The 26,912-nt window shown below is 33.4% G+C and overlaps 1 pseudogene; it reads left to right on the top strand.

Annotated features, from left to right (window-relative positions):
• The window catches only part of LOC128190673 (transient receptor potential cation channel subfamily M member-like 2), a 267,840-nt pseudogene that overhangs the window by 179,738 nt on the left and 61,190 nt on the right, over positions 1 to 26,912 (top strand).

Genomic DNA, 26,912 nt, shown 5'->3' with positions numbered 1-26,912 from the left:
ATCACATAAAGAAAAAATTGTTTCAATATCTCTTGAAATAAAAAAGCTGTCCCTGGAAAAAAAGAGAAGAAAAAAAATAAGAATAACTAGTAGACTAATTGTTCTCGAACAATTAGAGGTCTTTCCACCTCATTGTCTTATGATTAAAATAAGATTGCTTCAATACAAGGAAGTATTTTTTCTGCGTTACTTCATATAAAAGTGTCAAACGATTAAGTTTGCAAATTTTCATTGCTTGACCTTGACCTTTGACCTTTATGTCATTTTGATCTGACAAGGTAGACGCTTCAATACCAAGTGATCCGATGTATCTATGATTATTAATTCAAAAGTTATTTGCGTTTTTATTGAATGTTCAAAACTTTCAGAGGCAATAACTGTTAGAAATGGACTTTGGACCCTGTCGGTATGAATAAATTGAAGGAGCGTCTAAGTGTACTGAATACATTAGTAAAAGTTTCAAGTCTCTATCTTTAACGGTTAATGAGGAGTAGCGATAACAAGCATTTTGTACAATAGGGGCAATAACTCTATAATTGTAATATGGAAAGGGTCAAAGGGTTATATTTTAAACTGTCTTATGATGTCCTACTACATCCATGAAAAAGTTTTATCTCTACCACCCTAAACAAAAGAGATCTAAGAACTCACTAAGAGATTTCCAGAAGACCTTGACCTTTGACCTTTATGTTATTTTGTTCGGCCAAGGTAGAAACTTTTATCCCAAGTGGTCCGAAGTCTCTAGGATAAGTAATAAAAAAGTTGGAAGTGATTTTATAGATATGTAAATACTCTCAGGGGCAATAACTACTAGAAGGGGGCCTCAGATCCTTTCGGTATGAATAGATTGGAGAATTCTCTAAGTGTACTGAAGACATTGGTAAAATTTCCAAGTTTCTATCTCTTATGGTTTCAGAGAAGTAGCAATAACAAGCTATTCGTAAATAGGGGTAATAACTCTGTAACTATTTAAAGGAAGGAGCCAAGGGGCTATATTTTAAAAAGTCTCCAGATGTCCTACTACATCCATAAAAAAGTTTTTCTCTACCATCCTAAACAAAAGAGATACAAAAACTCATTAATTAAGGGATTTTCAGATGACCTTGACCTTTGACCTTTATGTTATTTTGTTCGGCCAAGGTAGACGCTTCCATCCCAAGTGGTCCAAAGTCTCTATGACAAATAATAAAAAAGTTGGAAGTGATTTTATAGATATGTAAATACTTTCAGGGTCAATAACTACTAGAAGGGGGGCTCAGATCCTTTCGGTATGAATAGATTGAAGAACCCTCTAAGTGTACTGAAGACATTGGTAAAATTTCCAAGTTTCCATCTCTTATGGTTTCAGAGGAGTAGCGATAACAAGCTTTTCGTACACAAGGGCAATAACTTTGTAAGTTCTGGGAGTTATCGAGCAAAGGGTCATTTGGTACCATAACTTTAAATGGCCAATAACATAAAGAAAAAATTGTTTTAATATCTCTTGAAATAAAAAAGCTGTCCCTGGAAAAAAAGAGAAGAAAAAAAATAAGAATAATAAAAAACATAAGAAATACAATAGGTCTTTCACCTGAAAGGTGGAAAGACCTAATAATAAAAAACATAAGAAAAACAAAAGGTCTTTCACCTGAAAGGTGGAAAGACCTAATAAAAAACATAAAGAAAACAAGAGGTCTTTCACCTGAAAGGTGGAAAGACCTAATAAAAACATAAAGAAATACAAAAGGTCTTTCACCTGAAAGGTGGAAAGACCTAATAAAAAACATAAAGAAAACAAAAGGTCTTTCACCTGAAAGGTGGAAAGACCTAACTAGTAGACTAATTGTTCACGGAACAATTAGAGGCCTTTCCACCTTCCATAATGATTCAAAAAAATTCCCGAAAATGTTGATAATTATTGAGTAATTAGAGAAAAATCAATTTACGAAAAAAAAAAGGAAAAAAAAATCGGTTCCGTACAGTGGTATCGATCCGGGTACCCTTAGGTTCCTAGGCGAGAATGTTGCCACTACGCTATTTCTCTTGCTATCTGATGGAAGGTAAAATTTGTTGAGTTGTGTAGTGAATTTGGATGATGATAGAAAGAAGAGACGAAGCGTTCTTCTGTCCATCTAAAATTGATACCCAACGCTGAGGAACCTTTAGAATAGATAGGGGCTTAGCGATTGGTTGGGAGGGCAGTATTTGTTCACCAGTTTATTCATAAAAATCAGTGCCGCTTGTAAACAATGTGGCCGGATAGCGTCGACTAAGAAATCAACAGGCCAGGTCAAACTCTGGTCGCCAGCGGGTATTTGAAGGTGTGGGAACATTTGTTGGAACTCAGCTGATGCGAATTCTCCTTGTGATTTGAAGTGCACGTGCTTAGAAATCTATTAATTGTCATGCATTCGTGGATTACAAGTACGGAAAATCGGAACTGAATTAAGGCCAGTCATGTATTTCAGCCAAGTCGGGAAATACTAGTAAACAAACTGAAAGAAAATGTAAATTAAATTCATCTAAAATCGGGGTCTGGGAAGGAAGAGTTATCTTTCGTTGCACTTCAACACAAGTCGTCACAGGTTGCCGATAGAAATGTAAACAAAGATTTTCAGTGAAATTTGAGCATGAATTTATTAGATACAAATATCGAAGCGTTGAAATTTCGTTTCTCGGGACGATGGTTCGATGCCGCTGAGGTAGATAACTTTCTTCAATAGGGTTCATTTCGTTTGAAATTTGGCAGGCAATTAGATTCAGGTGTGAGGAACAGTCCCATGAATTTTCGCCGAGTTCTACAGAGTTTTACTGGAGCTGGAATTTTTATTTGGAGGCGTAGTCTAAAACGCGGTCTGGAGTCAAATGGCAGACAGTGTTTCACCTTTTCAAAAAATTCTGACAAACGGTTGTAACACTTTTTTAGGTTTTATTTTAAAAAGGAATATTAAATTTCAAGTTCAAATATCGAGGGACAAGTTCATATAAGAATTCAATCCTTGTATAAAAGAAGGGGGGGGGGCTAAATGTACATATAACTAAATCTGATATATATGTTGCATACACTTATTACTCATTAGTTCTAAGAGGTCAAAGGTCAAGGTCATGTCAAAGGTCAGGGTCAAATGTCAAAGGTCAAAGGTCAAGGTCAACCCTAAAAATAAGGGGGGGTGTTGGTTGTTTTAAAGAGCTTATTGCACATATAAATGAATCTGAAATGTTAAATATACTTGTAACGCATCAGTCCTTTTAGGTCAAGGTCAAAGGTCAAAGTCAGGTCAAGGTCAAGGTCAAGCCTAAAAATAGAAGGGAGGGGGTGTGAATTTGTGTTTGAAAGAGCTATTCGTACATATAAATGAATCTGATATTATAGATGTTGCAGATACTTATAACACAACACACCAGTCCTAAGAGGTCAAAGGTCAAAGGTGAAGGTCAAACATTAAAAAAAGGGAGGAGGGGTGTGTGTGTGTGTTTATTTCGTATGTGTTTGTGAAATCAATGAAATTGAAAGGGGAATTACTGCCAGAGAGGGACGTCGGACTCTTTAGGAATCAATAGATTGAAGAAACTTCTAAGTGTACTGAAGACATTGGTAAAAGTTTCAAGTCTCTACCTGTTATGGTTTCAGAGGAGTAGCGATAACAAGCATTTCATACAAAAGGGGCAATAACTCACTAACTATTACAAGATGGGAGCTGAAGGGCTACATTTTGAAATGTCTTAAGACGTCCTACTACATCCTTGATCAAATTTCTCTATATCACCCTGAACAAAAGAGATACGAAAACTCATAAATACACCGATTTTCAAATGACCTTGACCTTTGACCTTTACGTCATTTATATCGGCCATGGAAGACGCTTCCATCCCATGTGGTCCGAAGTCTCTATGACAAATAGTAAAAAAGTTGGAAGTGATTTTATGGAAATTGAAATACTTTCAGGGGCAATAACTGAAAGAAGGGGGTCTCGGAACCTTTCGGTATGAATAGATTGAAAGAGCGTCTAAGTAAACTACAGATGTTAATAAAAGTTTCAAGTCTCTATCTCTTATGGTTTCAGAGGAGTAGCGATAACAATCACTTCGTACACAAAGGGCAATCACTTTGTAAGTTCTGGGAGTGATCGAGCAAAGGGTCATTTGGTACCGTAACTTTTAATGGTCAATCACATAAAGAAAAAATTGCTTCAATATCTCTTAAAACAAAAAAGCTGTCCCTGGAAAAAAAGAGAAGACAAAAAATAAGAATAACTAGTAGACTAATTGTTCTCGAACAATTAGAGGTCTTTCCACCTCATTGTTTTTTTATGTTTGAAATAAGATTGCTTCAATAGAATAAAATATTTCTTCTGCGTTACTTCATTTAAAAAAGTGTCAAACGATTAAGTTTGCAATTTGTTATTGCTTGACGATCTTGACCTTTGACCTTTATGTCATTTTCATCTGACAAGGTAGACGCTTCAATACCAAGTGGTCCGATGTATCTATGATTATTGATTCAAAACTTATTTGTGTTTTTATTGAATGTTCGAAACTTTCAGGGGCAATAACTGCTAGAAAAGGACTTTGGACCCTGTTGGTATGAATAAATTGAAGAAGCGCCTAAGTATACTGAATACACTAGTAAAAGTTCCAAGTCTCTATCTCTAACGTTTAATGAGGAGTAGCGATAACAAGCATTTTGTACAATAGGGGCAATAACTCTATAATTGTTACATGGTAAGGGTTAAAGTTTTATATTTTGAAATGTCTTAAGATGTTCTACTACATCCATGAAAAACTTTTTCTCTACCATCCTAAACTAAAGAGATACAAAAACTCATTAATTAAGAGATTTCCAAATGACCTTGACCTTTGACCTTTATGTCATTTTGTTCGGCCAAGGTAGACGTTTCCATCCCAAGTGGTCCGAAGTCCCTATGATAAGTAATAAAAAATTTGGAAGTGATTTTATAAAAATGTAAATACTTTCAGGGGCAATAACTACTAGAAGGGGGGCTCAGATCCTTTCGGTATGAATAGATTGAAGAACCCCCTAAGTGTACTGAAGACATTGAGAAAAATTCCAAGTTTCTATCTCTTATGGTTTCAGAGGAGTAGCGATAACAAGCTTTTCGTACACAAGGGCAATAACTTTGTAAGTTCTGGGAGTTATCGAGCAAAGGGTCATTTGGTACCATAACTTTTAATGGCCAATAATATAACGAAAAAATTGTTTCAATATCTCTTGAAATAAAAAAGCTGTCCCTGGAAAAAAAGAGAAGAAAAAAAAAATAATAATAATAATAATAACTAGTAGACTAATTGTTCGCGAACAATTAGAGGTCTTTCCACCTCATTGTTTTTTATGTTTGAAATAAGATTGCTTCAATAGAATAAAGTATTTTTTCTGCGTTATTTCATAAAAAAAGTGTCAAACGATTAAGTTTGCAATTTTTTATTGCTTGACCTTGACCTTTGACCTTTATGTCATTTTGATCTGACAAGGTAGACACTTCAATACCAAGTGGTCCGATGTATCTATGAATATTGATTCAAAAATTGTTTGTGTTTTAATTAAATGTTTGAAACTTTCAGGGGCTATAACTGCATGAAAGGGACTTTGGACCCTTTCGATATGAATAAATGAAAGGAGCGTCTAAGTGTACTGAATACATTAGTAAACGTTTCAAGTCTCAATCTCTAACGGTTAATGAGGAGTAGAGTTAACAAGCATTTTGTACAATAGGGGCAATAACTCTATAATTGTTACATGGTAAGGGTCAATGGGTTACATTTTGAAATGTCTTATGATGTCCTTTTAAATACATGAAAAAGTTTTTCTCTGCCACCCTAAACAAAAGAGATCTAAAAACCAGTTAATTTAGAGATTTCCAAATGACCTTGACCTTTGACATTTATGTTATTTTGTTCGGCCAAGGTAGATGCTTCCATCCCAAGTGGTCCGAAGTCTCTATGATAAGTAATAAAAAAGTTTGAAGTGATTTTATGGAAATTTAAATACTTTCAGGGGCAATAACTTCTAGATGGGGACCTCAGATCCTTTCGGTATGAATAGATTGAAGAACCGTCTATGTGTACTGAAGACATTGGTAAAAGATTCAAGTCTCTATCTCTAATGGTTTCAGAGGAGTAGCGATAACAAACATTTCGTACAATAGGGGCAATAACTTTGTATTTATTCAAAGGTATGAGCCGAGGGGCTATATTTTGGAATGTCTTAAGATGTCCTACTACATCCAAGAAAAAGTTTTTCTCTACCACCCTTAACAAAAGAGATCTAAAAACTCATTAATTAACAGATTTCTAAATGACCTTGACCTTTGATCTTTATGTTATTTTGTTTGGCCAAGGTAGACGCTTCCACCGCAAGTGGTCCGAAGTCTCTATGATAAATAATAAAAAAGTTGGAAGTGGTTTATGGAAATTCAAATACTTTCAGGGGCAATAACTGATAGAAAGAGGTGTCGGATCCTTTCAGTATTAGTAGATTGAAGAACCCTCTAAGAGTACTGAAGACATTGGTAAAAGTTCATAGTCTCTATCTCTTATGGTTTCAGAGGAGTAGCGATAACAAGCTTTTCGTACACAAGGGCAATAACTTTGTAAGTTCTGGGAGTTATCAAGCAAAGGGTCATTTGGTGCGGTAACTTTAAATGGCCAATAACATAAAGAAAAAATTGTTTCAATATCTCTTGAAATAAAAAAGCTGTCCCTGGAAAAAAAGAGAAGAAAAAAAATAAGAATAATAATAAAAAACATAAGAAAAACAAAAGGTCTTTCACCTGAAAGGTGGAAAGACCTAACTAGACTCTTGTTGCTATAGCAACAAAAAGGTCTTCCGTTCCTCATGTATTAATCTGCACAAAAAATCCAGTTATCTTGTAAACAGAAAATTGATATAATATATATAAGCTTTGTGTCTTGATCTATCACAGTTTCTGAGATCTTATTTATACTTTGTTTTTAAAAAAGAAGGCTATCTGAGATATATGAGATGTCTCACCGGAAGTAGAACTTTTTTTACCATGTGTAGATGACTTTTTGTATTTCTATAGCTAAAATGTTACTTCAATGCTAAATAACCAAAATATTTTTAAAAAATCAAAATTGGGTGTACTTCCTGTGATGACCGGAAGTTACGCCGGATGAAACAAAATAGTGTTAACACGTATCCATACACAGGTCTATAATCCTACAAAGTTTGGTTGTTGAAGTCGTTACCGTTTTTGAGATCTCGTCGATATAAGGTTTTTTGTCTCGGGACAGGAAACGGACAAACGGAAGTGTTCAATGTAAATTGTATTAAATATTTCTTGTATACTTGCCTTTTGTACATTATTTGTCATTTATCTAACTAAAAATATCAAAGGAAAACAGTTAAACTGATAAACAGCTTGATTTGTTTGAACTCTTCCAGTGTGGACCGGAAGTGACGGAAGACAAAATGAAACCGGTTAAACACATCTTCAATCAAATGTCCATCACCCATAAAAGTTTCGTATCTTGATTACTTATAGGTTCTGAGATCTCGCGGGTACAAAATATGTTTTAAAAAATCTACCTGAGATGATTGAGATGTCTCACCGGAAGTAGAATTTTTTTGTTAATTTAACGTCGCATAGATGACATAAGTAGGGATCTATACTAATATCTTTATTTTACGGAAAATAAATTAAATACGTAAAAACAAAAAAAATTGAGGTGCTTCCGGTGACGACCGGAAGTTACACCGAACAAAACAAAAATGTTTAAACACATCTACAAATATAGGTCTATCATCCACCAAAGTTTGGATGTTCAAGTCTTTATCGTTACTGACATCTCGATGCGACAAGCTTTTTCTCAAGGGACAGGAAACGGACGAACGGAAGTGAATTTAGAAAATCTTTTACAAAAAACCTCTAGATGTTTATATTTTCAGTCATTCCTGAAAATTTTATAAGTATTCATCAAGACATCTCTGAGAAATTCATAAGACAAAAAGGGGAAAAAAATAATAATAATAACTAGACTCTTGTTGCTATAGCAACAAAAAGGTCTTCCGTTCCTCACATATAAATCTGTACAAAAGATCCATTTCTGTTGTAAACAGAAAACGGATATAATTTATACTGTAAAGGAATTCCCAAGAAATAAACAAAACAAAGAGACAAAACGTCATTTTTTGAGTACTTTCTGTGACGACCGGAAGTTACGCCGGATCATACAAAACATAGTAAACATATCTTCATACATTGCCTTGTCTTTCCTCAAAGTTTGGATGTTCAAGTTTTTGTTAGTTATAATATCTCATTGAGAAAAGGTTTTTGTCTCGGGACCGGAAACGAACGAACGGAAGTGATTAAGAAATTGAAAATACGTATTTTAGTACATTTACCTATGATACGTTATTGTTCATCACATTGAGTAAAATGTTAAAAAAATTCTAATGTTAAAACAAAACAAAAAATCTTTTATTGCTTGAACACTTCGAGTGAAAACCGGAAGTGACGTATGACCAAATGGAACCCGTTCAACACATGTTCATTTAAATGTCCATTATCCATACAAGTTTTGTGTCTTGATCTCTCACTGTTTCTGAGATCTTGGGGGTAGTTTGTTTTTTTAAAGGAGGCTATCTGAGATATTTGAGATGTCTCACCGGAAGTAGAACTTTTTTTGTTTTTTTTTACCATGTGTGGTTGACCTCCTGTATTTTTGTAACTAAAATGTTACTTCCATGCTAAATAACCAACATATTTTTTAAAAATCAGAATTTGGTGTACTTCCTGTGACGACCGGAAGTTACGCCGGTTAAAACAAAATAGTGTTAACACGTATCCATACACAGGTCTATAATCCTACAAAGTTTGGTTGTTGAAGTCGTTACCGTTTTTGAGATCTCTTCGATATAAGGTTTTTTGTCTCGGGACAGGAAACGGACAAACGGAAGTGCTTAATGAAATTTAAATTTTTTATATCTTGTTTAATTTCATATTTTTCATTATTATTCATCAAAGTAGCTAAAACTATCAAAATAAAAACAGTTTAACGGATAAACAGTTTGATTTGTTTGAACTCTTCTGCTGTGGACCGGAAGTGACGGACGACAAAATGAAACTGTTTAAACATATCTTCAATCAAATGTCTATGATTAGTGAAAGTTTTGTGTCTTGATCACGTACAGTACCTGAGAACTTGCGGGTACAAAATATGTTTTAAAAAAGCTTCCTGAGATAATCGAGATATCTCACCGGAAGTAGAACTTTTTTGTTTATTTAACATTGCATAGATGACATTTGTTAGGATCTATACTAATATTTTTATTCTATGGAAAATAAATTAAATACGTAAAAACAAAACCTTTTGAAGAGCTTCCGGTGACGACCGGAAGTTACGCCGAACAAAACAAAAGTGTTTAAACACATCTACAACTATAGGTCTATCATCCCTCAAAGTTTGGATGTTCAAATCTTTATCGTTTCTGAGATCTCGATGTGACAAACTTTTTGTCGCGGGACAGGAAACAGACGACAGGAAGTCGATTTTGAAAAAATGAAAAAAAACACCTCGAGATACGATCATTTTCTATCACTCCTGAAAACTTGAAGTAAATCGATCCAGCCATCTCTGAGATATCTTGTGGACAAAAAATGGGAAAAAAATAATAATAACTAGACTCTTGTTGCTATAGCAACAAAAAGGTCTTCCGTTCCTCATGTATTAATATGCACAAGAAATCCAGTTATATTGTAAACAGAAAATGAATATAATATATATAAGTTTTGTGTCTTGATCTATCATAGTTTCTGAGATCTTATTTATTCTTTGTTTTTAAAAAAGAAGGCTATCTGAGATATATGAGATGTCTCACCGGAAGTAGAACATTTTTTTACCATGTGTAGATGACTTTTTGTATTTCTATAGCTAAAATGTTACTTATACGCTAAATAACCAAAATATTTTTAAAAATATCAAAATTGGGTGTACTTCCTGTGAAGACCGGAAGTTACGCCGGATGAAATAAAATAGTGTTAACACGTGTCCATACACAGGTCTATAATCCTACAAAGTTTGGTTGTTGAAGTCGTTACCGTTTTTGAGATCTCGTCGATATAACGTTTTTTGTCTCGGGACAGGAAACGGACAAACGGAAGTGCTTAATGAAATTTAAATTTTTTATATCTTGTTACTTTCCTCTTTTACATTATTATTCATCGAAGTAGCTAAAACTATCAAATTAAAACAGTTTAACGGATAAACAGTTTGATTTGTTTGAACTCTTCCGCTGTGGACCGGAAGTGACGGAAGACAAAATGAAACTGTTTAAACACATCTTCAATCAAATGTCTATGTTTAGTAAAAGTTTCGTGTCTTGATCACGTACAGTACCTGAGAACTTGCGGGTACAAAATATGTTTTAAAAAAGCTTCCTGAGATAATCGAGATATCTCACCGGAAGTAGAATTTTTTTGTTTATTCAACATTGTATAGATGGCATATAAAAGGATCTATACAAATATCTTTATTCTATGGAAAATAAATTAAATACGTAAAAACAAAAAAATTTGAAGAGCTTCCGGTGACGACCGGAAGTTACGCCGAACAAAACAAAAATGTTTAAACACATCTACAACTATAGGTCTATCATCCCACAAAGTTTGGGTGTTCAAATCTTTATCGTTTCTGAGATCTCGATGTGACAAGCTTTTTGTCGCGGGACAGGAAACGGACGACAGGAAATGAATTTTCAAAAAATGAAAAAATCGCCTAGAGATATGATCATTTTCTATCAATCCTGAAAATTTCAAGTAAATCTATCCAGCCATCTCTGAGATATCTTGTGGACAAAAACTGGGAAAAAAATAATAATAACTAGATACGATCTCGTTACGAGTAACGAGTAGGTCTTCCTTGTGATTTCTGTTTTTAATCATACCATGAATAATCGATATAATTTTAGAATTACCCCCCCCCCCCCCCACACACACATACTTTCAGATAATGTATACAAATCCTTAATTACGTAATAAATGGGTGTTGCAATGAGTTTTCTAGATAGATATTGCTACAAATAACAACTTTGCTTTTATAATGCATTACGAAATCTTAATCGTTTTTATGTAATTTGTAATAGACTCTAAGAGTTTCTTGCCACCCCCCCCCCCCCCAAAAAAAGGGGGCCAGCCCCCTTTTTCTTGATTACGTTGGAAAGAACTTATGATTATCTACTACTTTTGTTATATATGTCTTAACAAAATTTCAACTCATACAAAGATACAGATCAAAACGTATGAAAATTTTGAATAGAAATTCGTACCCAATTTTCGAGCCCAGGCGAGCTCCAAGAAATGGCGCCACTGGCGTAAAACAATATAATAGTGCACAACTTCAAACTATACACTACCTATCCTGAAAATTTCGTATTCATATCTTTTATAGTTTCTGAGATCAGCTCTGCACAAAATAGGTCGTAATAAGATAGAAATTCCGCCGTAACTCGGTACCGGAAGTGACAATTTCAAAATTTCAAAAAACATCTAGAATTATGACCTCTGGCAATCATCTGTGAAAAAATTGTCAAAATCGGCTGAATAGTTTCTGAGAAATCGCGTGCACAAAATTTGTGGAAAAAAATAATAATAAGAAACAGTACGAAAACAATAAGGTCTTCCGTTGGAAACGGAAGACCTTAATAACTAGACTCTTGTTGCAAAAGCAACAAAAAGGTCTTCCGTTTTGATATACATGAATCAATTTAACCGTAGACATTGCTTCTCTCACATAGAGAATTTAGTTGATATGATAATTATTTTGAATGATATATCCAGACGTTACATCCATGTAAAACAACGAGAATGAAAAAGAAATCAATTTTTGAAGTACTTTCTGTGACGACCGGAAGTAATGCCGAACTAAACAAAAATTTGTACAATCATCAGTCAATCTTTCCTCAAAGTTTGGTTGTTAACATTTCTGCCAAGTCTGAAATCTCTTTGAAACAATAGTTTTTGTCTGGAGACGGGAAACGGACGAACGGAAGTGATTAATAAAAAAAAAGCTGGTATTTTTCGTACATTTGCTTAGCGTACAACACTGTTTATCAGGCTACATGAAACACCCAAGAAATTCAGTCAAACTTGTTAAAAATATGTTTATTTGAATCCTTCCGGTGAGAACCGGAAGTGACAGTTGACAAAATAAAACCCGCTAAACATATTATCAATCAAATGTCTATCATTCATGAAAGCTTTGTGTCTCAATCACTTGCAGTGTCAAAAATCTTTCAGGCATCAAACTTGTAAAAATGAAAGCTACATAGAGATAGTTGAGATATCTCACCGGAAGTAACAGTTATTTGAAAATTTAACATTATAAAGATGACACATCTAAGATTGTATACTGATATATTCATTCCATCTAAAAGAAATAAATAAAGAAAAAACGTAATTTTTGTAGTGCTTCCGGTGACGACCGGAAGTTACGCCGAACAAAATAAAATAGTTTAAAAACATGTACATATATAGGTCTATCATCCCACAAAGTTTGATTGTTCAAGTCGACACCGTTTATGAGATCTCGTCGAAAAAAGGTTTTTTGTCTCGGGACAGGAAACGAACATACGGAAGAGCTCAATGTAAATTCTATTAAATATTTCTTCTATACTTGCTTTTTGTACATAATTGTTCATCGAACTCACTACAAATATCAAAGAAAAACAGTTAAACTGATAAAAAGTTCAATATGTTTGAACTCTTATTGTGTGGACCGGAAGTGACGGACAACAAAATGAAACCGGTCAAACATATCTTCAATTAAATGTCTATCATCCATGAACGTTTTGTGCTTTGATCACTTATAGTTTCTGAGAACTCGTTCGTACAAAATGTGTTTCAAAAAAGCTACCTGAGATATTTGAGATATCTCACCGGAAGTAGAATTTTTTTGTTGATATAACATTGTATTGATAACCTATGTATAGATTTATACTTATATATCTATTCTATGGCAAAAGAATTTAATGCGTAAAAGTAGTTATTTTTAAGTGATTCCGGTGATGACCGGAAGTTACGCCGAACAAAACAAAATAGTGTAAACACATGTACATACATAGGTCTATCATCCCACAAAGTTTTATTGTTTACGTCGTCACCGTTTTTGAGATCTCATCGAAATAAGGTTTTTTGTCTCGGGACAGGAAACGGACAAACGGAAGTGTTTAATGTAAATTTTGTTAAATATTTTTTGTAAACTTGCCCTTTGTGTTTTATTGTTCATCGAGCACACTACAAATATCAAAGACAAAAAGTTAAATTGATAAAAAGGTCGATTTGTTTAAACTCTTCTTTTGTGGACCGGAAGTGACGGAAGACAAAATGAAACTGTTTAAACACATCTTCAATCAAATGTCTATCATCCATGAAAGTTTCGTGTCTTGATCGCTTATAGTTTCTGAGATCTCGCGGGTACAAAATGTGTTTTAAAAAAGTTACCTGAGATAATTGAGATATCTCACCGGAAGTAGAATTTGTTTGTTGATATAACATCGCAGAGATTTCCTATGTATAGATTTATTCTTATATATTTATTCTATGGTCAAAAAAAATAATGCGTAAAAATAATTTTTCTTATGTGCTTCCGGTGACAACCGGAAGTGATGACGAACAAAACAAAAGTGTTTAAACACATCTACAGCTATAGGTCTATCATCCCACAAAGTTTGAATGTTCAAGTCTTTACCGTTTTTTAGATCTCGAGGTGACAAGCTTTTTGTCGCGGGACAGGAAACGGACGAACGGAAGTGAATTTAGCAAAATTTTAATTAAAATCCTCTAGATCTTTTTATTTTCTGTCATTCCTGAACATTTTTTAATAATCCATCAAGGCATCTCTGAGAAATTCACAAGAAAAAAAGGGGAAAAAAATAATAATAATAAAAAGAAACATTACAATCACTATAAGGTCTTCCGTTGGAAACGGAAGACCTTAACTAGACTCTTGTTGCAAAAGCAACAAAAAGGTCTTCCGTTTTGATATACATGAATCAATTTAACCGTAGACATTGCTTCTCTTACATAGAGAAAATAGTTAATATTATAAGTATTGTAAATTATGTATCCAGACGTTACTTCCATGTAAAACAACGAGATTGAAAAAGAAATCAATTTTTGAAGTACTCTCTGTGACGACCGGAAGTAATGCCGAACTAAACAAAACAGGTTACAAAGTTTGGTTGTTAAAAATTTGAATTATTTTAATCCTACCGGTGAAAACCGGAAGTGGCAGTTGACAAAATAAAACCCACTAAACATATCATCAATCAAATGTCTATCATTCATGAAAGCTTTGTGTCTCATTCACTTACGGTGACAAAAATCTTGCGGGCATCAAATTTGTAAAAGGGAAAGCTTCATAGAGATATTTGAGATATCTCACCGGAAGGAACAGTTATTTAAAAAATTTAACATTATAAAGATGACACATCTAAGATTGTATACTGATATATTCATTCCATGTAAAAGAAATAAATAAAGAAAAAACATATTATTTGTAGTGCTTCCTGTGACAACCGGAAGTTACACCGAACAAAATAAAATAGTTTAAAAAAATGTACATATATAGGTCTATCATCCGACAAAGTTTGATTGTTCAAGTCGACATCGTTTATGAGATCTCGTCGAAATAAGGTTTTTTTGTCTCGGGACAGGAAACGGACAAACGGAAGTGTTCAATGTAAATTGTACTAAATATTTCTTGTATACTTGTCTTTTGTACATTATTGTTCATCGAGCTCACTACAAATATCAAAGAAAAACAGTTCAACTGATAAAAAGTTCGATTTGTTTGAACTCCTCTTGTGTGGACCGGAAGTGACGGAAGACAAAATGAAACCGGTTAAACATATCTTCAATAAAATGTCTATCATCCATGAACGTTTTGCGCTTTGATCACTTATGGTTTCTGAGAACTCGTTTGTACAAAATGTGTTTCAAAAAAGCTACCCGAGATATTTGAGATATCTCACCGGAAGTAGAATTTTTTTTTGATATAACATTGCATTGATAACGTATGTATAGATTTATACTTCTATATCTATTCTATGGCAAAAGAATTTAATGCGTAAAAATAGTTATTTTTGAAGAGCTTCCGGTGAAAACCGGAAGTTACGCCGAACAAAACAGAATAGTGTAAACACATGCACATACATAGGTCTATCATCCCACAAAGTTTTATTGTTCAACTTGTCACCGTTTTTGAGATCTCATCGAAATAAGGTTTTTTGTCTCGGGACAGGAAACGGACAAACGGAAGTGCTTAATGTAAATTTTATTAGTTATTTTTTGTATACTTGCCCTTTGCATTTTATTGTTTATCGAGCACACTACAGATATCAAAGACAAAAAGTTAAACTGATAAACAGCTCGATTTGTTTGAATTCTTCCGGTGTGGACCGGAAGTGACGGAAGACAAAATGAAACCGGTTAAACACATCCTCAATCAAATGTCTATCATCCGTAAAAGTCTTGTGCTTTGATCACTTATAGTCACTGATATCTCGTTTGTACAAAATGTGTTTCAAAAAAGCTACCTGAGATATTTGAGATATCTCACCGAAAGTGGAATTTTGTTGTTGATAGAACATCGCAAAGATTACATTTGTGTAGATTTATGCTTAAATATTTATTCTATTGAAAAGGAATTTAATGCGTAAAAGTTGTTAATTTTGAAGTACTTCCGCTGACGACCGGAAGTTACGACGAACAAAACGAAATAGTTTAAACACATCTACAGCTATAGGTCTATCATCCCACAAAGTTTGAATGTTTAAGTCTCTACCGTTTTTGAGATCTCGAATGTACAAACTTTTTCAACGCGGAACAGGAAACGGACGACCGGAAATGATTTTTGACAAAATGAAAAAAACGCCTCGAGATATTAACACTTTCTATTAGTCCTGAAAATTTCAAGAAAATCTATCCAGCCATCTCTGAGAAATCTTGTGGACAAAAAAAGGGGAAAAAAAAATAATAATAATAAAAAACCTTACAATCACTATAAGGTCTTCCGTTGGAAACGGAAGACCTTAACTAGACACTTGTTGCAAAAGCAACAAAAAGGTCTTCCGTTTTGATATACATGTATCAATTTAACTGTAAGACATTGCTTCTCTCACATAGAAAAAAAAGTGGATATGATAAATATTGTGAATAATCTCAATCACACACAGTGACAACAATCTCACGGACATCAAATTTGTAAAATGGAAAGCTACACAGAGACATTTGAGATATCTCACCGGAAGTAAAATTTATTTGCTAATTAAACATTATATAAATGACATATGTAAGATTATATACTGATATTTTCATTTTATGTAAAATGAATAAAATATGAAGAAAACAAAATTTGTGAAGTGCTTCCGGTGTCGACCGGAAGTAACGCCGAACAAAACAAAACAGTGTTAACACATGTTCATACATAAGTCTATCATCCCACAAAGTTTAATTGTTCAAGTCGTCATCGTTTTTGAGATCTCGTCGAAATAAGGTTTTTTGTCTCGGGACAGGAAACGGACATGCGGAAGTGGTCAATGTAAATTGTATTAAACATTTCTTGTATACTTGCCTTTTGTACGTTATATTTCATTTATCTAGCTAAAAATGTCAAAGAAAAACAGTTAAACTGATAAACAGCTCGATTTGTTTGAACTCTTCCGGTGTGGACCGGAAGTGACGGAAGACAAAATGAAACCAGTTAAACACATCTTCTATCAAATGTCTATCATCCACGAAAGTTCCGTGTCTTGATCACTTATAGTTTCTGAGATCTCGCGGGTACAAAATGTGTTTTAAAAAGGCTTCCTGAGATGATTGAGATATCTCACTGGAAGTAGAATTTTTTTGTTGATTTAACATTGCATAGATAAGTTATGCATAGAATTATACTTATTTATTTAAATTACGGAAAATGAATTTAATGCGTAAAATAACTATTTTTGAAGTGCTTCCGGTGACGACCGGAAGTTACAACGAACAATACAAAAGTGTTTAAACACATTTACATACACAGGTCTATCATCCTACAAAAATTGGTTGTTCAAGTCTTTACCATCTTTGAGATCTCGAGGTGACAAGGTTTTTCATTGCGGGACAGGAAACGGACGACGGGAAAAGAATTTTTAAAAAATGAAAAAATTATTCCTACACTTTATTATTCTCTATTATTCCTGAAAATTTCAAGAAAATCTATCCAGTCATCTCTGAGAAAATCGGGGAAAAAAATAATAATAATAATAATAACTAGACTCTTGTTGCAAAAGCAACAAAAAGGTCTTCCGTTTTGATATACATGAATCAATTTAACCGTAGACATTGCTTCTCTTACATAGAGAAAATAGTTAATATGATAAGTATTGTAAATGATATATCCAGACGTTACTTCCATGTAAAACAAGGAGATTGAAAAAGAAATCAATTTTTGAAGTACTCTCTGTGACGACCGGAAGTAATGCCGAACTAAACAAAACAGGTTATAAAGTTTGGTTGTTAAAAATATGATTTATTTGAATCCTTCCGGTGAAAACCGGAAGTGGCAGTTGACAAAATAAAACCCGCTAAACATATCATCAATCAAATGTCTATCATTCATGAAAGCTTTGTGTTTCATTCACTTACAGTGACTAAAATCTTGCGGGCACCAAATTTGTAAAAGGAAAAGCTACACAGAGATATTTGAGATATCTCACCGGAAGGAACAGTTATTTGAAAATTTAACATTATAAAGATGACACATCGAAGATTGTATACTGATATATTCATTCCATGTAAAAGAAATAAATAAAGAAAAAACATATTATTTGTAGTGCTTCCGGTGACAACTGGAAGTTACGCCGAACAAAATGAAATAGTTTAAAAAAATGTACATATATAGGTCTATCATCCCACAAAGTTTGATTGTTCAGGTCGACATCATTTATGAGATCTCGTCGAAATAAGGTTTTTTGTCTCGGGACAGGAAACGGACAAACGGAAGCGTTCAGTGTAAATTGTATTAAAGATTTCTTGTATACTTGTCTTTTGTACATTATTGTTCATCGAAGTCACTACAAATATCAATGAAAAACAGTTAAATTGATAAAAAGTTCGATTTGTTTGAACTCCTCTTGTGTGGACCGGAAGTGACGGAAGACAAAATGAAACCGGTTAAACATATCTTCAATATAATGTCTATAATTCATGAACGTTTTGCGCTTTGATCACTTATAGATTCTGAGAACTTGTTTGTATAAAAATGAGTTTCAAAAAAGCTACCTGAGATATTTGAGATATCTCACCGGAAGTAGAATTTTTTTGTTGATATAACATTGCATTGATAACGTATGTATAGATTTATACTTATATATCTATTCTATGACAAAAGAATTTAATGCGGAAAAATAGTTATTTTTGAAGAGCTTCCGGTGATGACCGGAAGTTACGCCAAACAAAACAGAATAGTGTAAACACATGTACATACATAGGTCTATCATCCCACAAAGTTTTATTGTTCAAGTTGTCACCGTTTTTGAGATCTTATCAAAATAAGGTGTTTTGTCTCGGGACAGGAAACGGATAAACGGAAGTGCTCAATGTAAATTTTATTAAATATTTCTTGTACACTTGCCCTTTGTATTCTATTGTTCATCGAGCACACTACAAATATCAAAAACAAAAAGTTAAACTGATAAACAGCTTGATTTGTTTAAACTCTTCCTGTGTGGACCGGAAGTGACGGAAGAAAAAATAAAACCGGTTAAACACATCCTCAATCAAATGTTTATCATCCATGAAAGTCTTGTGCTTGGATCACTTATACTTTCTGAGATCTCGTCTGTACAAAATGTGTTTCAAAAAGGCTACCTGAGATATTCGAGATATCTCACCGGAAGTAGAATTTTGTTGTTGATATAACATCGCACGGATACCTTATGCATAAAATTTATACTTATATATTTATTCTATGGAAAATGAATTAAATGCTTAAAATTTGTTATTTTTTAAGTGCTTCCAGTGACGACCGGAAGTTACGACGAACAAAACAAAATAGTTTAAACACATCTACAACTATAGGTCTATCATCCCACAAAGTTGGAATGTTCAAGTCTTTACCGTTTTTGAGATCTCGAATGTACAAGCTTTTTCGACGCGGGACAGGAAACGGACGACCGGAAATGATTTTTGAAAAAATGAAAAAAACGCCTAGAGATATTATAATTTTCTATCAGTCCTGAAAAATTCAAGAGAATCTATTCAGCCATCTCTGAGAAATCTTGTGGACAAAAAACGGACAAAAAAAAATAATAATTATTCATCGAAGTAGCTAAAACTATCAAATTAAAACAGTTTAACGGATAAACAGTTTGATTTGTTTGAACTCTTCCGCTGTGGACCGGAAGTGACGGAAGACAAAATGAAACTGTTTAAACACATCTTCAATCAAATGTCTATGTTTAGTGAAAGTTTCGTGTCTTGATCACGTACAGTACCTGAGAACTTGCGGGTACAAAATATGTTTTAAAAAAGCTTCCTGAGATAATCGAGATATCTCACCGGAAGTAGAATTTTTTTGTTTATTCAACATTGTATAGATGGCATATGTAAGGATCTATACTAATATCTTTATTCTATGGAAAATAAATTAAATACGTAAAAACAAAAAAAATTGATGAGTTTCCGGTGACGACCGGAAGTTACGCCGAACAAAACAAAAATGTTTAAACACATCTACAACTATAGGTCTATCATCCCTCAAAGTTTGGGTGTTCAAATCTTTATCGTTTCTGAGATCTCGATGTGACAAGCTTTTTGTCGCGGGACAAGAAACGGACGACAGGAAATGAATTTTCAAAAAATGAAAAACTCGCCTAGAGATATGATCACTTTCTATCATTCCTGAAAATTTCAAGTAAATCTATCCAGCCATCTCTGAGATATCTTGTGGACAAAAACTGGGAAAAAAATAATAATAATAATAATAATACTAGACTCTTGTTGCTATAGCAACAAAAAGGTCTTCCGTTCCTCATGTATTAATATGCACAAGAAATCCAGTTATATTGTAAACAGAAAATGAATATAATATATATAAGTTTTGTGTCTTGATCTATCATAGTTTCTGAGATCTTATTTATTCTTTGTTTTTAAAAAAGAAGGCTATCTGAGATATATGAGATGTCTCACCGGAAGTAGAACATTTTTTTACCATGTGTAGATGACTTTTTGTATTTCTATAGCTAAAATGTTACTTATACGCTAAATAACCAAAATATTTTTCAAAATATCAAAATTGGGTGTACTTCCTGTGAAGACCAGAAGTTACGCCGGATGAAATAAAATAGTGTTAACACGTGTCCATACACAGGTCTATAATCCTACAAAGTTTGGTTGTTGAAGTCGTTACCGTTTTTGAGATCTCGTCGATATAAGGTTTTTTGTCTTGGGACAGGAAACGGACAAACGGAAGTGCTTAATGAAATTTAAATTTTTTATATCTTGTTACTTTCCTCTTTTACATTATTATTCATCGAAGTAGCTAAAACTATCAAATTAAAACAGTTTAACGGATAAACAGTTTGATTTGTTTGAACTCTTCCGCTGTGGACCGGAAGTGACGGAAGACAAAATGAAACTGTTTAAACACATCTTCAATCAAATGTCTATGTTTAGTAAAAGTTTCGTGTCTTGATCACGTACAGTACCTGAGAACTTGCGGGTACAAAATATGTTTTAAAAAAGCTTCCTGAGATAATCAAGATATCTCACCGGAAGTAGAATTTTTTTGTTTATTCAACATTGTATAGATGGCATATAAAAGGATCTATACTAAAATCTTTATTCTATGGAAAATAAATTAAATACGTAAAAACAAAAAAATTTGAAGAGCTTCCGGTGACGACCGGAAGTTACGCCGAACAAAACAAAAATGTTTAAACACATCTACAACTATAGGTCTATCATCCCTCAAAGTTTGGGTGTTCAAATCTTTATCGTTTCTGAGATCTCGATGTGACAAGCTTTTTCAATGCGGGACAGGAAACGGACGACAGGAAATGAATTTTCAAAAAATGAAAAAATCGCCTAGAGATATGATCATTTACTATCAATCCTGAAAATTTCAAGTAAATCTATCCAGCCATCTCTGAGATATCTTGTGGACAAAAACTGGGAAAAAAATAATAATAATAACTAGACTCTTGTTGCAAAAGCAACAAAAAGGTCTTCCGTTTTGATATACATGTATCAATTTAACTGTAAGACATTGCTTCTCTCAGTATTTCATAACCATTAGACAACAGGACTTAATTGACTATCAATTTGTCTTACTTTGTCAAACAGAAGCAGTAAATCTCTTAAACAACATGAATTGTTTGAACTCTTCCGGTGTGGACCGGAAGTGACGGTTGACAAAATAAAAACGGTTAAACACATCTTCTATCAAATGTCTATCATCCGTGTAAGTTTTGTGTCTTGGTCACTTACAGTTTATGAGACTTCGCTGTCATAATATTTGTTTTAAAAAGACAACCTGAGATATTTGAGATATTTCACCAGAAGTAATTTTTTTTGTTTATTAATCATCGGATAGATGACATATGAAAGCGTTTATACTTTTATATCATTTCAGTGTTAAACAAATAAAATGCGTAAAAACATAATTTTTTAAGTGCTTCCGGTGACGACCGGAAGTTACGACGAACAAAACAAAATAGTTTAAACACATCTACAACTATAGGTCTATCATCCCTCAAAGTTTGGAGGTTCAAGTCTTTATCGTTTCTGAGATCTCATTGTCCATAGCTTTTTGTCGCGGGACAGGAAACGGACGACAGGAAGGGAATTTTGAAAAAATGAAAAAAAGGCCTAGAGATATTTTCGTTCTCTATCAGTCCTAAAAATTTCAAGAAAATCCATCCATGCATCTCTGAAAAATCGAGTTAAACTTTTAAAAAACTTGATTTGTTTGAACTCTTCCTGTGTGGACCGGAAGTGACGGTCGACCAAATAAAAACGGTTAAACACATCTTCTATCAAATGTCTATCATCCCTGTAAGTTTCGTGTTTTGATCACTTACAGTTTCTGAGATCTCGGGGTTCAAACATTTACTTTAAAAAAGGCTTCATGAGATATTCGAGATATCTCACCGGAAGTAGAATTTTTATGTTTATTAATCATCGGATAGATGACATATGTAAGCATTTATACTTATATTTCAATTCTCCGAGAAATATCTTAAATGCGTAAAAGCATAATTTTTGAAGAGCTTCCGGTGACGACCGGAAGTTACGACGAACAAAACAAAATAGTTTAAACACATCTACAACTATAGGTCTATCATCCCTCAAAGTTTGGATGTTCAAGTCTTTATCGTTTCTGAGATCTCATTGTCCATAGCTTTTTGTCGCGGGACAGGAAACGGACGACAGGAAGTGAATTTTGAAAAAATGAAAAAAATGCCTAGAGATTTTTTCGTTCTCTATCAGTCCTATAAATTTCAAGAAAATCCATACATGCATCTCTGAAAAATCGAGTTAAACTTTTAAAAAACTTGATTTGTTTGAACTCTTCCTGTGTGGACCGGAAGTGACGGTCGACCAAATAAAAACGGTTAAACACATCTTCTATCAAATGTCTATCATCCCTGTAAGTTTCGTGTTTTGATCACTTACAGTTTCTGAGATCTCGGGGTTCAAACATTTACTTTAAAAAAGGCTTCATGAGATATTTGAGATATCTCACCGGAAGTAGAATTTTTATGTTTATTAATCATCGGATAGATGACATATGTAAGCATTTATACTTATATTTCAATTCTCCGAGAAATATATTAAATGCGTAAAAGCATAATTTTTGAAGAGCTTCCGGTGACGACCGGAAGTTACGACGAACAAAACAAAATAGTTTAAACACATCTACAACTATAGGTCTATCATCCCTCAAAGTTTGGATGTTCAAGTCTTTATCGTTTCTGAGATCTCATTGTCCATAGCTTTTTGTCGCGGGACAGGAAACGGACGACAGGAAGTGAATTTTGAAAAAATGAAAAAAACGCCTGGAGATATTATAATTTTCTGTCAGTCCTGAAAATTTCAAGAAAATCCATCCAGCCATCTCTTAGAAATCTTGTGGACAAAAAACGGACAAAAAAAAATAATAATAATAATAAGAAACATTACAATCACTATAAGGTCTTCCGTTGGAAACGGAAGACCTTAATAATAACTGGACTCTTGTTGCAAAAGCAACAAAAAGGTCTTCCGTTTTGATATACATGAATCAATTAAACCGTAGACATTGCTTCTCTCACATAGAGAAAATAGTTGATATGAAAATTATTGTGAATGATATATCCAGACGTTACTTCCATGTAAAACAACGAGATTGAAAAAGAAATCAATTTTTGAAGTACTCTCTGTGACGACCGGAAGTAATGCCGAACTAAACAAAAATTTGTACAATCATCAGTCAATCTTTCCTCAAAGTTTGGTTGTTAACATTTCTGCCAAGTCTGAAATCTCTTTGAAACAATAGTTTTTGTCTGGACACGGGAAACGGAACGAACGGAAGTGATTAATAAAAAAAAAAGCTGGTATTTTTCGTACATTTGCTTAGCGTACATCACTGTTTATCAGGCTACATGAAACACCCAAGAAATTTAGTTAAACTTGTTAAAAATATGATTTATTTGAATTCTTCCGGTGAAAACCGGAAGTGACAGTTGATCAAATAAAACCCACTAAACATATCATCAACCAAATGTCTATCATTCATGAAAGCTTTGTGTCTCAATCACTTACAGTGACAAAAATCTTGCGGGCATCAAATTTGTAAAAAGAAAAGCTACATAGAGATATTTGAGATATCTCACCGGAAGTAACACTTATTTGAAAATTTAACATTATAAATATGACACATCTAAGATTGTATACTGATATATTCATTCTATGTAAAAGAAATAAATAAAGAAAAAACGTAATTTTTGTAGTGCTTCCGGTGACGACCGGAAGTTACGCCGAACACAACAAAATAGTTTAAAAACATGTACATATAAAGGTCTATCATCCCACAAAGTTTGGTTGTTCAAGTCTTTACTGTTTTTGAGATTTCGTCGAAATCAGGTTTTTGGTCTCTGGACAGGAAACGGGCAAACGGAAGTGTTCAATGTAAATTGTATTCAATCTTTCTTGTATACTTGCCTTTTGTACATTATTTTTCATTTATCTAACTAAAATATATCAAAGGAAAACAGTTAAACTGATAAACAGCTCAATTTTTTTAACTCTTCCGGTATAGACCGGAAGTGACGGAAGACAAAATGAAACCGGTTAAACACACCTTCAATCAAATGTCTATCATCCATGAAAGTTTCGTGTCTTGATCGCTTATAGTTTCTGAGATCTCGCAGGTACAAAATGTGTTTTAAAAAAGCTACCTGAGATAATTGAGATATCTCACCGGAAGTAGAAATTTTTTGTTGATATTACATCGCAGAGATTTCCTATGTATAGATTTATTCTTATATATTTATTCTATCGACAAAAAATTTGATGCGTAAAAAAAAATTATTTTTTAAGTGCTTCCGGTGACGACCGGAAGTTATGACGAACAAAACAAAAGTGTTTAAACACATCTACAGCTATAGGTTTATCATCCCACAAAGTTTGAATGTTTAAGTCTTTACCGTTTTTTAGATCTCGAGGTGACAAGCTTTTTGTCGCGGGACAGGAAATGGACGACCGGAAGTGAATTTAGAATATTTTTTATTAAAATCCTCTAGATCTTTTTATTTTCTGTCATTCCTGAAAATTTTATAAAAATCCATCAAGACATCTCTGAGAAATTCACGGGAGAAAAAGGGGAAAAAAATAATAATAATAATAAGAAGAACTAGACTCTTGTTGCTATAGCAACAAAAAGGTCTTCCGTTCCTCATGTATTAATCTGCACAAAAATCCAGTTATCTTGTAAACAGAAAATGGATACATGTACATTTTGTCTTTCCTCAAAGTTTGGATGTTCAAGTTTTCGTTAGTTATAATATCTCGTTGAAAAAAGGTTTTAATCTAGGGACCGGAAACGAACAAACGGAAGTGATTTAAAAAAAGGAAAGTAGATATGTTAGTTCATTTACCTACGTACGTTACTGTTCATCACATTGACTAAAATGTTTCTAAAAAAGTTAAAAGTTTTAAAAAAAGTTCTATTGCTTTTGAACATTTCAAGTATTAACCGGAAGTGACGTAGGACCCAATGAAACCCGTTAAACACATGTTCAATCAATGTCCATTATCTATAAAAGTCTTGATCTATCACAGTTTCTTGTCGGTACTTTGTTTTTAAAAAAGAAGGCTACCTGAGATATTTGAGATCTCTCACCGGAAGTAGATCTTTTTTTTACCATGTGTAGATGATTTTTTGTATTTCTATAGCTAAAATGTTACTTCAATGCTAAATAACCAAACTATTTTTAAAAATATCAAAATTGGGTGTACTTCCTGTGACGACCGGAAGTTACGCCGGATAAAACAAAATAGTGTTAACACATGTACATACATAGGTCTATCATCCCACAAAGTTTGGTTGTCCAAGTCGTTACTGTTTTTGAGATCTCGTCGAAATCAGGTTTTTGGTCTCTGGACAGGAAACGGGCAAACGGAAGTGTTAAATGTAAATTGTATTCAATATTTCTTGTATACTTGCCTTTGTACATTATTTTTCATTTATCTAACTAAAATATATCAAAGGAAAACAGTTAAACTGATAAACAGCTCGATTTTTTTTAACTCTTCCGGTATGGACCGGAAGTGACGGAAGACAAAATGAAACCGGTCAAACACATCTTCAATCAAATGTCTATCATCCATGAAAGTTTCGTGTCTTGATCGCTTATAGTTTCTGAGATCTCGCAGGTACAAAATGTGTTTTAAAAAAGCTACCTGAGATAATTGAGATATCTCACCGGAAGTAGAAATTTTTTGTTGATATTACATCGCAGAGATTTCCTATGTATAGATTTATTCTTATATATTTATTCTATTGACAAAAAATTTGATGCGTAAAAAAAAATATTTTTTAAGTGCTTCCGGTGACGACCGGAAGTTATGACGAACAAAACAAAAGTGTTTAAACACATCTACAGCTATAGGTCTATCATCCCACAAAGTTTGAATGTTTAAGTCTTTACCGTTTTTTAATTCTCGAGGTGACAAGCTTTTTGTCGCGGGACAGGAAACGGACGACCGGAAGTGAATTTAGAACATTTTTAATTAAAATCCTCTAGATCTTTTTATTTTCTGTCATTCCTGAAAATTTTATAAAAATCCATCAAGACATCTCTGAGAAATTCACGAGAGAAAAAGGGGAAAAAAATAATAATAATAATAAGAAGAAAGAAAGAAAAAACCTAACAATCACTATAAGGTCTTCCGTTGGAAACGGAAGACCTTAAAGAAAGAAAGAAAAAACCTAACAATCACTATAAGGTCTTCCGTTGGAAACGGAAGACCTTAAAAAACATTACAATCACTAGAAGGTCTTCCGTTGTAACGGAAGACCTTAAAAAACATTACAATCTCTATAAGGTCTTCCGTTGGAAACGGAAGACCTTAAAAAGAAACATTACAATCACTATAAGGTCTTCCGTTGGAAACGGAAGACCTTAATAATAAAAAAACGTAAGAACAACAAAGGTCTTTCACCTGAAAGTGGAAAGACCTAATAAAAAACATAAAGAAAACAAAAGGTCTTTCACCTGAAAGGTGGAAAGACCTAATAATAAAAAACATAAGAAATACAAAAGGTCTTTCACCTGAAAGGTGGAAAGACCTAACAACAGGTCTTTCACCTGAAAGGTGGAAAGACCTAATAAAAAACATAAGAAAAACAAAAGGTCTTTCACCTAAAAGGTGGAA

Source organism: Crassostrea angulata, chromosome 1, assembly GCF_025612915.1.
Source record: "Crassostrea angulata isolate pt1a10 chromosome 1, ASM2561291v2, whole genome shotgun sequence".
In the NCBI taxonomy this organism is placed as follows: Eukaryota; Metazoa; Mollusca; class Bivalvia; order Ostreida; family Ostreidae; genus Magallana; species Magallana angulata.
Note: the sequence above shows the minus strand (reverse complement) of the source record. Positions and strands in the feature narration are given on the sequence as shown.